At 41.8% G+C, this 19,156-nt stretch overlaps 1 long non-coding RNA gene across 1 annotated transcript; it reads right to left on the bottom strand.

Moving 5' to 3' along the window:
- Positions 1-2,731: 2,731 nt before the first annotated feature.
- On the bottom strand, positions 2,732-12,206 carry LOC308596312. Its single transcript, XR_014012458.1, has 4 exons — positions 11,868-12,206; positions 11,705-11,780; positions 3,652-3,772; positions 2,732-3,548 (listed from the first exon to the last, which is right to left on the bottom strand). It is a non-coding gene; the product is annotated as an uncharacterized lncRNA (long non-coding RNA).
- Between the last annotated feature and the right edge of the window lie 6,950 nt (positions 12,207-19,156).

Here is a 19,156-nt window from a genome sequence, read left to right as displayed (position 1 = left end):
ACTAGACATTTAGTGCAGGGCTTAGCTTATGACTAATGATAATAGGCAGACAGAAATGTTAGAGTCTGAAATAATGTTCTCTTTGTTAAAGAAATTTCTTGAGGTAGATTTTTTTTTCCTGAAGACACAGAAAGATAAAAACTATTTTCCCATGGACTTTATAAAAGAAAATATAACACACATTTTCAAAAATACATGAGTGTCGTTTAAAAAGAAGAAGAAAAACCCTTAAAAGATGTCATTTGGTTTTTTTAGTTAGTATTTCATTAGACTCTGTGCCTCAGATGACATGCACAGACAAGGGCTTGATTGTAAAAAGGAATTTCATTGATTCCTAGAGTTTGAAATCTGCATAGCTGACCTTAGAGTTTGTGGGGTCAAAGGCAAAATCTTGGCAGTGGCCATTTTGGGATTATAAATGACAATGGCAAATCAATAATATATTTTGGAGCCTTGCTGGATCCTAAAGCAAGCACAAAATGGGAGGGAAGAGGGGAAGGATGGCATTAACTGTTTGTATGCCAGGCTGTTCCAGGAAAAGTGCCAGCCCCTTGGAGGGAGCCCAACCTCCCACTTTGCATAACCCTCATACATAATACTTTACTGCTTTCCCCCAACCATACATTTTTAAACCAACCTGTTTGTGTTTCCCTTTTTAGTCAGATTATGGCAGCCATCTTAGACCAAGAACAAACTTAGTTGGTCTCTAAGGTGCTACTGGACATTTTTTTATATATTTTGAGCTTAAAATGTGTTTGTCATTTCTGTGGTGAGTTCGCTGTAGTGATTAATAATTTTGACTACAATCCTAACTCCACTTACCTTGGAGTAGGAATGGGGGACAGATTCAGTTTTGTTTATATTGTAAGAATGAGAAAATGTATAGTTTGCAGTTCTCAAAGAAATACAAAAGCTGAAACACAACGATCCTTTGAAATTTACACTTCTAATGTTGTGGTGCAGTTTTTCAACCAAACAGTGTCTACAAAAAAGCAAACACTAGGGAGAAGTGTGCCCAAAAACATATAGATTTGTGAATGTAACATGTGGGAAATTGTTTGGAAAATGTATATATTTGTCAAAACTGTGCACCAAAATGTATCACAATGAAATGTTGATTAATTTTTAAAAAATATGATACAGAATTGTAGAGAACTGAATGTTAGACTGGGGAAAATATGGGTAACTGAGAGAACCAAAATTGACGGATTTGTCTACCCCTACTGCATTAAATAGGACTTATTTCTGGGCAGGCATGGTTAGGACGGCACTGTTTGCGTGATCCTGCTAGGATGCTCTGTATAGGGCTGGCAGCCATCAACTCCTTTGAGATCCTAGACTTGGTATATGGGAGAAGTGGCATTGGAGGAGTCGGAAATACCTAAACACAAAACAAGATCGCTGCTTGGCATCAGGATGCTGATTGGACCTTTGCAACTGAAGCTACAGATACAGAAGAGACAGTATTCAAAGGGTCAGCTGATAACTTGCACAGCAGATATTCTGGCACTTTTAAGAAAAGTAGCTCAAAGGTGTTGCAGTAGGACTTAGGTGCAAAAGGGAAATGAAACAGTGAAATCTACTATGCTACAGATGTTGTTGGACTACAGCTCCCATCATCCCTGACCATCGGTCATGGTGGGTGAGGTTGATAGGAGTTGAGAGTCCAACAACATCTGGAGGGCCACATATTCCCCCAGCCCTGCTGTTAAACATATAACCCGTTAAAAGGTAAAGGTAAAGGGACCCCTGACCATTAGGTCCAGTCGTGACCGACTCTGGGGTTGCGGCGCTCATCTCACTTTATTGGCCGAGGGAGCCGGCGTACAGCTTCCGGGTCATGTGGCCAGCATGACTAAGCCGCTTCTAGCGAACCAGAGAAGCACGGAAATGCCGTTTACCTTCCCGCCGGAGCGGTACCTATTTAGCTACTTGCACTTAGACGTGCTTTCGAACTGCTAGGTTGGCAGGAGCAGGGACTGAGCAACGGGAGCTCACCCCATCACGGGGATTCAAACCGCCGACCTTCTGATCGGCAAGTCGTAGGCTCTGTAGTTTAACCCACAGCGCCACCCGCATCCCCATATAACCCTTTGGGGGACTCTAATACTTTATTTGTTCTAAGAATTCTCTTGTTTTGGGAACTTAGGATATTTATTTTAGGACATATCTTTCATCTTGCTTTATTACATGTGGTTCAATTTTATTCACAACGTTACAAAAAGAGCATTGCATTAGTCTATTGATTTTAAAGTGATATTTGCAGTCTCCCACTTCAGCAGTTCTGTGGGTGAACTCTTGCTACCTCCTGCTATGGGACTTATCTCTGCTATGGAAAGCCCCCCAAGATACTGGTTGGCAGTTGGATCGTGTGGGAAAGGTAGGCATCTGGAGTCAGTGCAGGCATAGAGTGCTTTTCTTCTCTACTCGTTTAATGGTGCTCTGAAAAATTTCAATTTACTACAGTATATTTTAAAAGATAGTGCACAGTGTATCACTCAGCCACACCCACTGTCTCTCTCTTTCACAATTTAATTGATGGTTGTGCAGATCTACAAATCAAGCACAAGTTCAGTTGTGAGTCTTGCCCCTTTCTCCATGCCCACTTTTTAATATGGGGAAAATATGTCTACATACATGCGTTCGGTCACTATATTAATTTTTAAAAACAAAAAAATCAGAAACTTTTATTGTTATCATTCAAAAACTGGTCCAGGGATTGGCAGGAGGCTTCCTGATTACATACTGAGGCACTGAGAACATCTCTGAAGAGGAAAGTTTTATTGGATTTCTGCATTACTTCCAAATTTATTTTATTTGTTATATTTAACAAGATTTAGACACAGCTTCATCATCCAAACCTCTAAGCCATTTACATAAAATATACATTTAAAAGAATGATAAAATCAAATGTTAAAAACAAGCTGATTTCCTCCCCCACCCCCAAAAAAATAAGTAAAATGAGCAGTTTGTTTGTTTTAGTAAAACAAAACAAAATTTCACATTAAAGCAGATATCAAATATTCATGTCTAGGTAGGCTTACCTAAATGAAAAAGGTTTTAACAATTGTCAAAAACATTAGAATGAAGGTGCCAGTGAAATATCAGTTGGCAGGGCGTTCCACAGTATAGACGCTGTCACATCACAGTTAAGGATGAATTCCTTGAAAGTGCGAAACAGAAATGTCACTTTGTAAAGGCTTTGCCTGCCTTCACTTTCCAAAGCCTCTCACAGTATCATATGGAAAGTCAAGGGAAGGAAGCATATTCATTCTTGGCTTCTGTTTGGTCAACATGAAGTCAAACGCTCTCATGCAGCTTCACTATACGATTTTACTTGAGTCTGGTTGTGGCCATGATATTGATGTGTAACAGTGTCCTTAACTGTCTTCATTCATTTGGATCAACACGTTGATTTGCCATTAATAGAAATTATTGTATATGCTATGAGAACAAATTAAGCTTGTTAAATTAACTGTGTTTCTAAGAAATGCTAGGAATTACAGAAATATTGAAGAGCTGGCATCCCACGCTGCAATTTTCAGGATCTAAATTAGGTATGAATGAGACAGAGATGGATTGTTATTGTGAAAATAAGTAGTTATGGACAGATTTTTGTTATTGCTATATTTCCTTTCATTTTATATTTACCTTCAAATTGAAATTAGTGTTGAAATCGGCTGGGCTGAAAGTTCTACTGTGATCCTTTTTTTTGCAGACTTTCAATAGGCATTGGGTAAAAAAAAAAGGGTGAACACTACAGGCAATCCGTCTGCAGACAGGAAGAGAAGAATTACAAAATGTTTTAAGGGACATAGAGCTTTACCCGGAAATTATTTATTAATTAATTAATTTTAAAATAGCCGCACATCATTACAACACATAATCAAACCATTACATTAATGTTAAAATAAGTATCCACAACTAAAATGTACAATAAACAAGCCCATTAAAACAGCCTACCAATTAAAACGGTAAAAACAGCAATTAAAGCACCAGGTTCAAATCAGAAGATCAGGACAATGCTTGTTTAAACAGGTGTGTCTTCAGGAGCTGGTATGATTCTAGTACGAATGCCAGTACCAATAAGGCCTTTTATATTTCAGCAGAGAGAGCATTCCACAACACTGGTTGCGCAAGTCGAAAAGCCCACCTATGTGTTACCACAAGCTGATGAGTGTCAGCCCACGGCAAAGCTAACCAGGTTCCATTTGTTGTCTTAATCCTCTTACCATAAAAAAGGACTTCGCCTTAAAAAACAAAACAATTATCGCTCTGCATTTTGCTCCTCCAAATTGCCTAGCGGCTATGTCTTTCCCACAATGCTTCCTCGGAATGGTGTTACATCATCATGCATGACAATATTCAATACAGTGGTACCTCAGGTTACAGACGCTCCAGGTTACAGACTCCACTAACCCAGAAATATTACCTCAGGTTAAGAACTTTGCTTCAGGATGAGAACAGAAATCATGCAGCAGCGGCACGCCGGCAGCGGGAGGCCCCATTAGCTAAAGTGGTGCTTCAGGTTAAGAACAGTTTCAGGTTAAGACCTCCAGAACGAATTAAGTTCTTAACCAGAGGTACCACTGTACAGTATTACTCCTACTCAGAGCAGACGCATCAAAAACAATGGGCCTGGCTAAATTAGGCCCATGACTCTCAATGGTCTACTCTGAGTAAAAGTTAGCAACAAACCACAGTGTCACTCTGGATCTGCTCCAAGTAAAGGTCTGCTCCCAGTCCTAAAACGTGATTCTTCTCCTGTTCTCTTGAAAAATTGCAGAAAAGCCACACACGCCAACTTTTTTGACTTTCAAATGGCCTCTGGAAAGGTACTAGGATGATTTTGAGAGAGCTCCAGCGAAGGCCTGGAGGCTCAGTCCTGCCCAAACCAAGCTGGTAGCACTTTGCCACCAACTCCCTTTGTGCATTCCATCTTGTACCCTGAGGATGGCAAAAGAGCAAGAGCTACTCATCTGACAGCAGTGTATGCACAGACTGCACAGCCTTGTCATTACACTGGCAACGAGAGCAAATCAAGGACATCCTTCAGACAATGAAATAGCTAAAGTGGCTATGGGCCAGCAATGTCATAAAACACGAACCTGTGGAACGCGAGCTGTCATGTATTTCAGACCAATTTGCATCCTTACTTATTTATTTATCTTGCCGAAACCCGGCACAATGGAAACAATAAGACAAAGATTCTACTGGCAGAGGTCTCACCTCTATTTTGTATAATTTGATGCTTAAAAGCTTACAAGTAAAACATGTAAATATATGCAGACCTGAGAGTAGGCCTTCAGTATGGAAATTACAGAGAAGAATTTACAAAACCACAGGCCATAAACAAGAACACTGTGATGGCTATAAACACTTAGGCATCCAATGGGGATGCCGGGAGTCTCCTTGTCTAAATGCAGTTGTCGATATTCTAGAAGATATGTTTTTATGCCGTGTGAAAAAAGGTTGTATCAGCATCCGACTGCAAGAATCATCCTTATACTCAGGCCATCTCACAGTTCTCTCTATGCTGTAAGATGCTGGCATTAGCAGACTTATTCCCCTTGCTATTTATGCACATGCATAGAGCTTTGATTCCTTGTCAGCAGCAATTTTGAACTGAGAGTCATTTTCAAGCCACCGGCCTTTGCTATCCATTAAACACCACTGTGAAGGAACACAGGTATGCTGCAGCTAAGTACTAATTTTCCTTGGCAGCTGGAGGTGAAAGGAAAGAGGTGACATGAAAATACCAAAATTATAGTCAGTTGATGCACAAGAATAAAAGGTGGCAAGACAAGACACACTAAGTTCACGGGAAAAGTATAGAAATGGGCACAAAAGTTGCACTTAGGTAAACAAAAACAAAAAAGATAAAATACTGTCAAGGATTGGTGTAACTGCTGGGAACTGATGTCACTAACATTTTTACATTCTAGCATGGCTGAGTGTGTCATTCATGAGATTTCCTAAAGTTTTTCTGAGCCTGGTAACAGCATGAGATCCCCCCCCCCAAAGTAGCTGCCTTAGATTATCCCCCAGAAATTATGGATAGCAATTTTTATGCTATGCCTCTCCATTTTTATGCAAAACAAATATCGCTCATCACTAAAGTAGCAGTCCCAAACAGACTTTGCTAGTTGACTCCGGTGGGGTTAGCCAGCTCTTATTCTAAATGATCATATATATCTTTAATTATTTTGTTTTATTCTGCTGTTGTCTCTGGCTGCCAACTGTTTTCCTTCGTGCTATTTCTATTGTCAATTATGCTTTAGTTTGCCTTATAGGGTTTTACCTCTGTTTTCAGTTGCAATATTGTATGGGGGTGTGGGTGTGGGTGTTTGAATTGTTAACCTTGGACTTTTAAGGAAAAGTGACATACAGAGGTTGTAAATCAAGGAAGGTGAATCTCAGGCCCCCAGGGCTTACCCTCTCCAGAGTCACCCCCCTCTCCACCCCTGTTTTGCACTCTCTTTGAGTGCCTTTACATGCTTGGAATGTGTTCTTGATACTTCTTGCTTGCATGGATGAAGTGCAGAGAGGGACATGTGAATGGGAAGGTCAAAATTCACAATTTCTGCTTTGCTAACCTTTCTCTCTGGCCATGCCCACTTTTGTCATTTGCCCCAACCACCAGTGCCATGTAGCCCCCAGAAAGTTCCCCAGAAGCGAATGCGGCCCTCAGTCTAAAAGAGATTCCCAATCTCTGTATTAAATAAATATGTGGCCCTATATTGAGCCATAGCTGAAGCCATATTTCTCTTGTGAGCAGCCTTACAGAAGACCACCCCACAATTCTAGACGCCACTCTGGGTGCTGTGACTTTTAACAATAACAAACAGAAACAGGTTAAGAAGATTTCACAATGGCACCAAACTCAAGAAAGCTTCCATCATCTCACTCTTTTCATTCAGTCTGGACAGCCCATAGATTCAACCCATAGAAGTAAAACTGGGATCATTTCAGACACATACCTTTCCTCTTCACTTAAGTTGACTTTCTAAACCACAGAATGGTACACCTCTTCCCTGTATTCTGTTAAGAACAGATAAAAACTGTTAGACGTGTACACAGCTTTTTTCCATGGAAACTGTCGTCAAAGAAAAGAAAGATTTATGGAAGAAAAACATAGCATAAATGACTTCCCTGTCATAGCTTAAGTATTAAACACTATAACTGACTATAGAGTTTAAAACATGAGTTTTACCAAACTGTGGTCTGACCTCACACATTTATTTTTATTTTTAGAAATTGGAAATATTTCTTCCCAAATAGTGGTCAGGCTGCAAGTCTATACACACTTATCTCAGAGTAAGTCCCACTGAACTAAAATGAAAATCCCTGCTGGATCTGACTAGAAGCCTATTTATTCCAGCAGTAGGAGGGTAAGAGCTCTTTCCTTCTGCTTCCTGGTGACTGGCTTTCAGAGGGATGCTGGTAACCAGTAATAGCTTTTACTGCCATGAATTTGTCTAATTCCCTTTTAAGGCTATCTAAGTTTGCAGCTCTCACCATGTCTTGTGGAAGAAAGCTCCACAGTTTCACTATGTACTGTGTGAAGTTCTGGATTTCCCACCATTCCGTTTCATGAATGACCCTGGGACCTAGTATCATGAGAGAGGAAGACAAAACTCTTGCTGTCCACTTCTTCATACCATGCATTTCTTTATATACCTCTATTCTATATGGGACAGGACTGTCTCAAGCAAGGGTTTCAAGATGTGAAGCCAACTGGACTGGTCATGTTGTGCAAATGCCCAATTATCATCTTCCAAAGCAACTACTCTATTCTGAACTTAAAAATGGAAAGCGTAATGCTGGTGGTCAACAAAAGAGGTTTAAAGACTGTCTCAAGGCAAATCTAAAAAAAAATGTAGTATAAATACTGACAACTGGGAAACACTGGCCTGCGAGTGCTCCAGTTGGAGAACAGCCTTTACCAAAGGTGTCATGGGCTTTGAAGACACTCGAAGTCAGGACACAAGGGAGAAACATGCTAAGAGGAAGGCACGCTTGGCAAATCCACACCATGATCAACTCCCGCTCGGAAACCAATGTCCCCACTGTGGAAGGATGTGTGGATCCAGAATTGGCCTCCACAATCACTTACAGACACATTGTTAAAACCGTGTTTATGGAAGACAATCTTACTCGGCTGTGAGTGATGGAAGAAGAAGAAGAAGAAGAAGAAGAAGAAGAAGAAGAAGAAGAAGAAGAAGAAGAAGAAGAAGAAGAATTTAAAACGCAAATAAAACACAGCAAAGCTAAATTTTGGCCTCACACAGAGCACCATATTATGAAAGATTATCAAAGTCTGCCCTTGGCTCGCTTGTATATTGTGGGGATCCTGGGCCCACATAAGGATATGTAAATCCTTTGGATGGAAATGTGAATTGATGAGAGTTGTTGTCCAGCAACAGCTAGAGGGCACCGTGTTGCTTACCCTGATGCATGTTTGTTTCTTTAGAGAAGATGTGATAAGCAGGAAAATGAAGAGCCATACTTTTCAGGTACACTCAATTTGGTAGTAACAATGCATTTTGGTCAGAAATTGGATAATATACAAATGTTCCCCATAGATAGAATGCAGATATTGCATTTGTACTTTAACCTATATTTGCATTATGACATATGCAAATGATTCAGGCAGGGGGAGGGGGAGGAATCAAAGCTTAGATTGGACCATGCACCAGACTTTGTGCTCTCAGTGCCTGACCCTGCCCTGAAACATTTGAAGCAATCAAAGGAGTTCCTTTGAGCCTGCCTTACCCTGCTAACTGAAGCAAAACAAGTGCTTGTGAAAAGGAGTGAGCACTTCCACGGCAACTGGTGTGTTTTTCAGAACCCAGCACCTTTCAGTTTGTAAGCAGAGCACAATAAAAGGTGCTATGCACCAACTGGTGCCATTCTCCCTATTCCTCTCCAAAACAGTTTTGCTAAGATATCGTTTTCATAAAGGTCTGGAGATCAAAAAGCATGAAAGACAAGCCAGTGGGACATTGCACCAACCATGCTATTACAGCATGCATCCTGACAAACCTGAGTAAATCATGCTACACATTACACTGGACTCCTGCATATCTGAAATGCAGAGTTATTTGAACCACCTACCTGCTGTAATCACAGTATTGTAAAATGGGTGGGTGCACAGTGTTCAGCCTGCTGAGATCTATTTCATGACTCCCAATGCATACCAGATTCTAGACTGGCAGATTACTATATCTGTGTTCTGCTGCCTGCCTGTCAGAGTGAATAAGTGGTTTAATTTACAGTTGCGGGACTTGAAATTGAGAGGGGGGGAGCAATTGGGGGGGGGAGCCTGCATATATCCTAGTGAACTTTCACATCAACAAACTGTTGCACATTTGAGTCATTCAAAATGCTTTATTAATCTCTAAAATTCTATCTACACTTTTTAAAAAAATTGACAACCTGCAGTGGTCCACATATACTACAAGGCTCTCCATGCTTTATTATACAGGTTTAGTATGGAAAACTGTTTCCTACCAACAAAAGTGTCAGGCAACCTGATGTATTGGGGAACCTGGCACCCAGGTACCCTGACAGGGGATTTAAAGGGAGAGAGGTTGTCAATCTCTGGCTCAGTAATATGTAAAGCCCACTGGGAGGGCTTTTAAACTGTGGCTTATTTAAATCTAACTTGCTTCTCTCTGTTGCACTCATATTTTACACTTAAGACAAAAGCAACACTTCAGGCATTCAACATTTTTAGAATTTTCATGTTTCATTTAATAGTTCCCCACTGATGCATAACCCTGTCCCTTTGAAAAACACAGACAAACAGCTCATGTGAATAGCTCTGTGTGTTGAGCAAGTGGTGCACGGGTCACCCAGTTAAACCAAGTACATTGGTACCTCATTCTGGAGGTCTGTTCTTAACCTGAAACTGTTCTTAACCTGAGGTACCACTTGGCTAATGGGGCCTCATGCTGCCACCGCCGCACGATTTATGTTCTCATCCTGAAGCAAAGTTCTTAACCCGAGGTACTATTTTTGGGTTAGCAGAGTCTGTAACCTGAAGTGTCTGTAACCTGAGGTACCACTGTACTTCCACTAAGCAGGAAGACCCTCAGCAGTTGCCAGGAATAATGATGGGGAACGTACCTCCTGTTCTCTTGCCAGACTCATCATAGTGGACCATAGTTAGCATATGTGTTTTAGTCTTTGGCCACTGGAACTCTCTGAGCAGTGCTAGGAGGGAGCATAGACAAAGATGAGTGAAAGGGTGCTTATATTAAGCTCTCATAATCCTAGAACTCTGGGCCATCCAAGGCAATTGAATGTTGGATGATTCAGGAAAGACAAAAGAGAGCATTTCTTCACACAGTGCATAGGTAAACTATAGAATTTGCTCCCACAAGAGACAGTGATGGTGACCAATTTGAACTAGACAAATTCATAGAGGATAAAACTATCAAGAGCTACTAGTCATGATGCAGAGTACCAATTTCTGGAAATGACAAGTTAGCTGAGAATCTTGCTTGTGCTAAGGTGCACATGTGCGCAGCCAGGATTTATGTTTGTGAGGGCACGCTTTATGCTGGTGGGGGACCTCAGTTATTTAAGTATTTCTATTGGTTTACTTGATTGGGGGGAGGGGACAACAGGTTGCAGGCTCCCCATCAACATCAGTTTGGCTTTTGTGGGAAAAGAACGCTGGACTAGATGGGCCTTTTGATTTGAGAACATTCAGCTTGATAAGTCTACGTTTGATGAAGAAGCACATAAACTGCTTTCAGGAAACCAAAGCATTTTAATTTTACCTTTTGAAATTGATTTCTATGCAGTTTACACACATTTTACTTACTAAGCAAAACTAAATTGCAGTGGTACCTCGGGTTAAGCACTTAATTCGTTCCAGAGGTCTGTTCTTAACCTGAAACTGTTCTTAACCTGAAGCACCACTTTAGCTAATGGGGCCTCCTGCTGCTGCCGCCCCGCCGGAGCCTGATTTCTGTTCTCATCCTGAAGCAAAGTTCTTAACCTGAAGCACTATTTCTGGGTTAGCGGAGTCTGTAACCTGAAGCGTATGTAACCTGAAGCGTATGTAACCCGAGGTACCACTGTAAATTGATTTAACCAAAACACCTTTTGAATTCCCAAGTCATGTTACAAGTTTTTAGCACCCTTCATTTTGGGAATTTGGAATTTGAAAAATTCAGCACACCCTACCACCCCATCCTCACCATGATGTAAGAAGCTCCAACAGATTTATTTAGAAAAAAAGATATATTAGACACAGGTGATAAGAACACCTTAATTTTCGTTTAGTGTCAAATAACTGTAGCTAATGGGGAGTTGCTAAAAGGTTAGTAAAAGCACCAAGCAATGGCAAAGCTTCAGCATGTAACTGTATAAAATAAATGCACAAATGTATCTAAAAGCAGTGGCTAGAATGACATTAATATATATTTCTCATTCTTCTCTTGCTATGGGCTTAACCTCTGAGATGCTTCGGAGAAATACTCTATTACTTACCCTTTAGTGAGCATCTCTATCTCCTACATATGAAATTTGCATATGTCAATTATTGTAGAACCTACGCATCAAATTCAGCACTTGTTACAGGCTGTCTGATTGGCACTTTGATCCTAAAGGGAATTATGTTTCAGTCCTCAATCCGGTTATATCTGAAGTAGTCCCACAGATTTTGATGGGCTCACACTAGAGTAACTACCTTGAGGAATGCAGTTCAATTCCCTGTAGGGAATCCACTTAGGGCATGCTTCTCCGAGTCACTGGGGAATCAGTATCTTTAAGATAAAAATTTAATAGCATCATTTATTAAATTAAATTAGTTAGCACTAGTCTAGCAATTGATGCTACAGCACCTGACATACCTGTTCACTGCATTCTGTAGGGCTGTTATTCATATGGAACATGCCTGTAGTATAAAGTGAATCAATACGCAGAATATGAGAAGAAGAAAAAGAAGAGGAGGAGGAGGAGTTTGGATTTGATATCCCGCTTTATCACTACCCAAAGGAGTCCCAAAGCGGCTCACATTCTCCTTTCCCTTCCTCCCCCACAACAAACACTCTGTGAGGTGAGTGGGGCTGAGAGACTTCAGAGAAGTGTGACTAGCCCACGGTCAGCCAGCAGCTGCATGTGGAGGAGTGGAGACACGAACCCGGTTCACCAGATTACGAGTCTCGCTCTTAACCACTACACCACACTGGCTCCCATGTTTTTTCCAGAAGAAAGACAAGAGCATTAAAAATTAAAAACAATTGGCGCTTTTCTTTCCAGTTTGTGGTATCAGAACTTCAGCTACAATTATAACCTGACCGCCTGCCTTGGCAACTTTTGGACCAGCATGGCCTGCTTGGGCTTTTGGCACACTGCAGCTCCATTTATATTTTCCAGAAGAACATGTGCCTTGGAGACACGCACTTTGTGTCCACCGACTTAAGCACTAATATTAGTATCTACTGGGAAAACCCAGCAGCGACAAGATACCCAACAAGACACCATCAAGTCCTGGTGAAGAGAAGCCAGGATGGTGCAAATATGGTGAGTGGTCTGTGGTAGAGAGAACCAGGTAGGCTGCTCACATTGTGGGGCAGAAGATAGAGGGCCCTTAATTATGTCCATAAAGCCCACCTTTGACTCCTCGCAGTTTTAGCTAAATTATGCCTCTGTAGCCTTTTAAAAAGAGCAACCAAGAGAGTACCAGGAGTCCTCAAACTTTTTCAGCAAGGGGCTGGTCTACTGTCCCTCAGACCTTGTGGGGAGCCGGGCTATATTTTGAAGAGAAAAAAATGAATGAGGGACAATGAGCGGTGCGCAAAAGGGCTCCAGAGAAGGGCTGCTTTAAATGGCGGCTGCTCGAGAGGGGCACTCAGCCAACTGTGGGTCCTGGGTCTTGTGAACGGCAGGGGCTGGAGGTGGCAGTGGAGAGACGATGAGTGGCACACGAAAGGGCTCTGGAGAGGGGCTGCTTTAAATGGCGGCTGCTCAAGAGGGGCGCTCAGCCAACCGCAGCTCCTTCCTTTGGCAAGAAGGAAAGGTTCTGGTTGTGCAATCTAGCCGTGTACAGTGGTACCTCAAGTTAAGTACTTAATTCGCTCCGGAGGTCCGTTCTTAACCTGAAACTGTTCTTAACCTGAAGCACCACTTTAGCTAATGGGGCCTCCCACTGCTGCTGCTGCGCTGCCGTGCGATTTCTGTTCTCATCCTGAAGCAAAGTTCTTAACCCAAGATACTATTTCTGGGTTAGCGGAGTCTGTAACCTGAAGCGTATGTAGCCCGAGGTACTACTGCATTTGAAGAGCTGTTAGTTTGGTTAAAAGCACACAGGCAGAATGCCCTCCCTCATCTTCCCCATCAATTTTCCCACACAGCCTATTTTTAAAATGCCAATTTCACAGCAATTTACAGTGCAGACTTAACCATGTCTACTCAGAGGTAAGTCCCATTCAATTCATTGGGGTTTACTCCCATTGTCCCACTTACATGGGATTAGGGTTGCAGCCTAAATATTTGAGAAACTGAGTAGTTTACACTTGTCAGTTTCTCTTTATTCAATATGTGTTTCCTTCTCAGACTTGCTGTCATGTGGATTATTTATTTCTTGTTCTGCGTTTGAAGCAAGGAAGCATGAGACTTTTGGTTGTAGAAAGTGAGGCTGCCAAAGTTTACTTGCCCGCCTGCCTGCCCACGTGACCTGCCTCCTGCTACTGTGGGGTGCACCAGACACATCTCGTTTGCTGTGGAAAGGGAAGAGGTCTGCTTTTAGATGCAAGTTTCAGTGCAATATCTGCCTTCCTTCATTCTAGGCTGTTTCTGATTCTTAGGCTAAGGGCTGAGATGAGTCACAGGGGGCTAACTTGTAGGCTCTTTCACAATCCCCTGCAATAAATTGGTTTTTTGCCTTGGTTCCAGGGCCGTCTTAAGTATATCCAGCGCCGTGGTGCAAAGATCCCTTCAGTGCCCCCCCCCATTTCCCAGAGTTGCCGACCTTTTTATGGCTCTGCTGACAGCTTTGCAGGGCTGGAGGAGGCAAGCAGCGGCTGGAGGGTGGCTCCTCCAGCGGGGAAGAGGCAGAGGCTCTGGGCGCGACGCTGCTTCAGCGCAGCATGGCAAGGCGGGCAAGTGCAGCAAGCTGATGCCGTGACACGCCGTGTCCAGCCTCCGCCTCTTCCCTGGCGCCCTCCAAAACTTGGCACCCTGGCGCCCTGCGCCACTTGCCTCTGTGGGCAAGACGCCCCTGCTTGGTTCATGTAATAGACAGAATGCACACTCCTTGGAAGGTAATGCAGGATGTTCAGCTGAGTTGCCCCCAATCTTTCCTTTTTTCTGCTTTAACCAACCGCCCTGAGACCTCCGGGTATAGGGTAGCATATAAATTAAATAAATAATAATAAAAAAATAATAATAACATCAAAATAAGGTCATCCCTTTCCCCCAGTACTGAACTCTTTTCTATGCCCTGCAATAGCTCCAACAGGCAATTATGACAGTCTACATTTTTTTTTTTGCCTTGCACTGCTAACATGTCTCTCTGTCCCCCCTCAACTTGGGGTAACATTTTATGCATCCAGTGAAGTGGTTTCTAGTCTGTGAAAGCTTATGCCACCACCATCACCATTATTATATGTTGCCCATCTGACTTGGTTGCCCCAGCCACTCTCGGTGGCTCCCAACAAAATATTAAAAACACAACAAAACATCAAACATTAAAAACAAACTTCCCTGAACATAATAAATGTGATAGTTATTAAATTGCCACAAGTTTTTAGTTGAGCTTTGCTACAACATGGCTGCTCCTCTGGAAATAATTCCAGCAGGCTTGGGTTTTTTGGGTTAGGGTTAGGCTACAAAGACAAAGGTCACCTCCAGCTGTTGCCATTTTGTGGAAGGGATTCTATCACATACTGTGGATTTAGGTTTGTGCAATTAAATTGGATAAAATTGCTCTGTAGTAACAAGATCACTGTTGTTTTTAATTTGTTTTGCAGTTAGGGAAGTGATGGGGAAATGCGTTCCAAAGTGTGTCCATATATGGAATGCTGTGGCCGCAAGCAATTTCTTCGCGATCTTGCAAATAAAGCTCAACAACTTTTGTGTCCGAATCTTCATGGCAACCCTAAATCAGAGTGAAATAAGGATAGGCGTTATTGTCATATAACCTTCCTGCAAACAAATCAGAATAAACGCTCAATAAAAAGCATACATCATATAATCTCTGCATGAGCTTTGTGCCTGCACATCAGAGTAAATGCTTAAGAAACAGGTCATCTGGAGGAGCCCAAAGTTCTGAGGTCCATTTTTCTTGCACATATACAAAAATATTTTTTTCCTTTACCTTATTTTTGCCTTCCTTAAAAACTCCCTGTGGCTGTTTGTCCATATCTCTTGTCTATTTAATGCAAGTGAAAACTGCAAAATGAAACTGAGTCATTCTGGCATCGTTAAGAAAGTGCAAGAAGAGAGTCTTGAACAGCCAGCGGACATAAAGGCCCTCCTGCCATCTTATAATGCTCTTTGTCATTTCAATGTGAACTGCAGCAATAAGTGTATGAATCATAAGCAGACTTGAACTCAGGTATGCAATTGACTTTTAATTAGCGTTTTCATGCCCCACTCTCCAATCCAGTAGTAAAATTAGTGTCACCCGCCCCTTTATTGATCATTAAGATTAGTGCAACTGGGGAGGTTGAATGTCCCGTTGGAAATGTTTAGTTGCTTAGGAAGCTGCCTGGCTTTCTTTGTTTATTTGTTCTTGTACTTGCACTTCTGCCGCGTTAACTCATGGAAATTGCTTAGGGACAGATTTAAATCAAAACAGACAGTTTCCATTTTTGCTCTGTAACTAGAATGGTGACATTGGTTTCAAATGTGCTGCTGGTGAGAGGCAGGCAGCCTTGTAATATTTGTTTACCTTTTGCATGGAGCACAGTTGACACCCCTCCGTGGAAAATAAGGAGGCTTTCTTTGCAGTGTGATGAACCGAGCTTCTTTAAACAAGATGGGGTGGGGTGGCTGGAGATTTGGCTATGTTCTGATTCTTTTGAAATATAGATGCACGGGCCTTCTCTGCTTCAGGGGCTTCAAATATTAACCACACACTTACCAGTCATTAAAATCCTCCCCAAACATTTGGCACACAAGCATCAGCGGTCCTGGGATTATGGTTGAGCAACTTGAAAGTGTTTGTATTTCTTCTGTATTGGGCATCTTTTGCTTACCCAAGCGGACAAGTCCCCTTTTGGTTAATCCTCTCCTTTTTTTGTGACTTGCCTATCCCTGTGGGATTTGGACCATGAAGGCTATTTGTTCCATTAGTTCGGCAGTTCCTAAATTCTAATCCCTAGTAAAGCACTAGCTCACTGCCTGACCTTGGCAAGTTGCTTGACCTCCCTTTGCCTCAGTCAATCCAGCTGGAAAATTGGGTAAAAAGCAGGACTCTAGGGAGAACCAGATGTTGCATCTGAAATGTGATGGGCAAAGTATGCACTGCACAAAGTCGAAAGTTTTGTTTGGCATTTATTTGGCAATTTTATTTGGCATTTTCAGGACAGAGCTAGAATACATTTATAGAAGTAAAGCCTGGAGGCCTTATTGCAGGGAAATGGTAGACCTTTCCTGTTACTGTTGCATTTCATATGTTAAGATTGGGAAGTTTTGTTTCAACAAAAAGATAAAGAATGATCTAGGTAGTGCGATGTTCTGTGCCAGAGCTCCACTATACACTTTTTAAGATGTCACACAAAATAAAAAACAAAGTACTGTTTTAACTTTGTATTTTGTATTTATTTGTGTACTGTACATTGCTGCAATGTTTTTGAATGGTGGGTGGTGGTTTATAAATTCTTTAAATAAAATAAAGAAATATTGTAACAGGTTTTTGAGCCAGAATTGATACCTTATTATTTTCACTATTATGCTATTCTAAAATAGTGTAAAGCTCTGGAGCCTACTTACCTACAAACTAAAGCCTAATATTTGTTGCTGTTTTGGTTGGTTAAAGGAAAAATTGGATTAAAAACGAGGTCCAGGTTGGGGCAAGTACTCTTTGCTGGGAGAACTCCAGCAGAGATTTAAAATCACAAAATGTGTAGCAAAGTAAAGCATGGAAATATAGGCTATTAGAGCTTTAAAAGTTTCCCTCTCTAAGTTGCTTCCAAAGATCTCCACTTCCCTTAGCATAGAAAACGAGCACATTTGGTAAATTAAAAATTTACTTACAAACTCTTCAAAGGTCAGATTCATGTGCTTTTTCATATAGCAGTAAGAAAACACAGGCAGTAAAATTAGGTTCCAAAGTGGTGAATGCTTCTAAATTATTTGTATAGAATACTTGTCAACTGCTCTAAGGTCTTCAGATGAAGGGCAGTACACTAATTTAATTAATAATAAACATAAACACAAGGATGACTTGCGTAAGCCACATGGTCTGAGCTTGGAGCAACCAGCCCAGACCTCCTTATTTGTAGGAGTTCACATGGTGGAATTGAAGAACAAAGAGTTTGATAACCAGGCCTAGCTAAGCCTGGCAGCAAAGCTTACTCTATGGTCTTAACTAGGATTTTTTCAGCTGGAACACGTAGGGATTGTGTTCCAGCACCTCTCAGGGACCCCCAGAAGCGGGGGGAGAGACCTGACCAGCCTCAACAAAACCCCATTGCGCCTCTGGCTCATGAGGAGACCCTCCCCAGAACCTGGAGCAGACATCCTCCAGAAAGGGTCTCCTTGCGAGCCAGAGGTGCAGCAGGGTTGTACTGTGGCTCTTCAACCTCCTGGCCTCTTTCCTAGCTGGTACACAGGAAGAAGCGTCCCTGCATGTCAGCTCTTCAAGCCGCCTTGTCTCTCCTGCTTGTGCGCACGAGCTGGAAAAGCAGGGCTGCTTGGTGGACTGGCACAGCTGAGACACAGGGAAGAAGCCTCTTGGTGCCTCAGCAGACCAAGCCCCCATGCTGCTCTGGCGCTTCTCTTAATTTTGCAATACTAGCCACGGAATGTGTACAAAAATACATATACTAAGGTGAAGTGCGGATATATTTGTAAATAAAATAGTATACAAACATGCATTATATTCAGGAAAATTACACTGCAAAAATAAGTATGTTAGGCAAAATTGCATACAAAAATCTGTATCTTGGCAGAAATTAGGAGGAAAAGGTGAACGAATATTAGGAGAAATCCAGACTAAAATGCCGATGAATTTTCATGAGGACTTTAAAAAAAGGCAAACTGGTGTCAAAATGTGGAGAACTGAACTTGGCAAAACAAGAAATTCACATATTCACTCAAGAACAAAATTCAAGGAACAAAGTGCAGCATGCAATAATTTAAGGCAACAAAATCCTACTTTAAAAAAGAAAAAAGAAAGAAAATAAGTACCATATACATTCATCTCTTTGCCTAAATGTCCCCTCCCAAAAATGTCAGAGAGGGCAGGAATAAACCCCTCAAGTAGTAGCTCCTCCTAATAAGGGTCCCAGTTGTGGGGGGAGGCAGGGAGGCAAGTGGAAACCTTGACCCTGGGTGGTTTAACGGAATCTTTTTCCCTTAGGAAACAAAATATATCAGTGCATGAGGGCTATGGAATGGTCCATCTTTTATTTTATTTTTTTTCCATCTGTGCCAACGGATTCATGCACTGTATCTGTCATCTTAAAAACGTCAGCTATTGCTATTGTGGCTTATATTAACATTGGTTTTGCTTCCTCCTTCCTGGTTCATTGCCTTAACAAAGAAGACCTTCATGAGCAATCAGGGCAGTCAAGCCATATCAAGCAGGGAAGCAGAGAAGCATCGTAACCTTTTCTCAAACAAAGATGACTTGTGGCAAAGACTTTAGCATATTCTGTGGGCCCATAGCAAACAGAGGGGAGTAGGCTGCCTCCTGCTTGCTGCTTGCACTTATAAACACTGGAATTGACCTTTTAATGCCTCTGACCCATGTCCCTAACTTCACTTGGTAAGCCTGATACATTTTATAAGCTCCAGCAGGGGATCCCAATAGTTTCCTTTCCTCCTCCTGACCTATGCTAATTTCTGTTGGAATTTTAAACTCTCTGTCCAACCAAACACCATCTTATACTACAGGCAGGGAGCCATGATATTGATTGGTCTTTGTTTATCTTTGAGCTTCTTAGTTGCCCTTTTGCAAAAGTATTCAAAT

This window comes from Podarcis bocagei (assembly GCF_964188305.1).
Source record: "Podarcis bocagei genome assembly, chromosome: 1".
NCBI lineage: Eukaryota > Metazoa > Chordata > Lepidosauria > Squamata > Lacertidae > Podarcis > Podarcis bocagei.
This window is presented reverse-complemented; position numbering and strand designations above follow the sequence as displayed.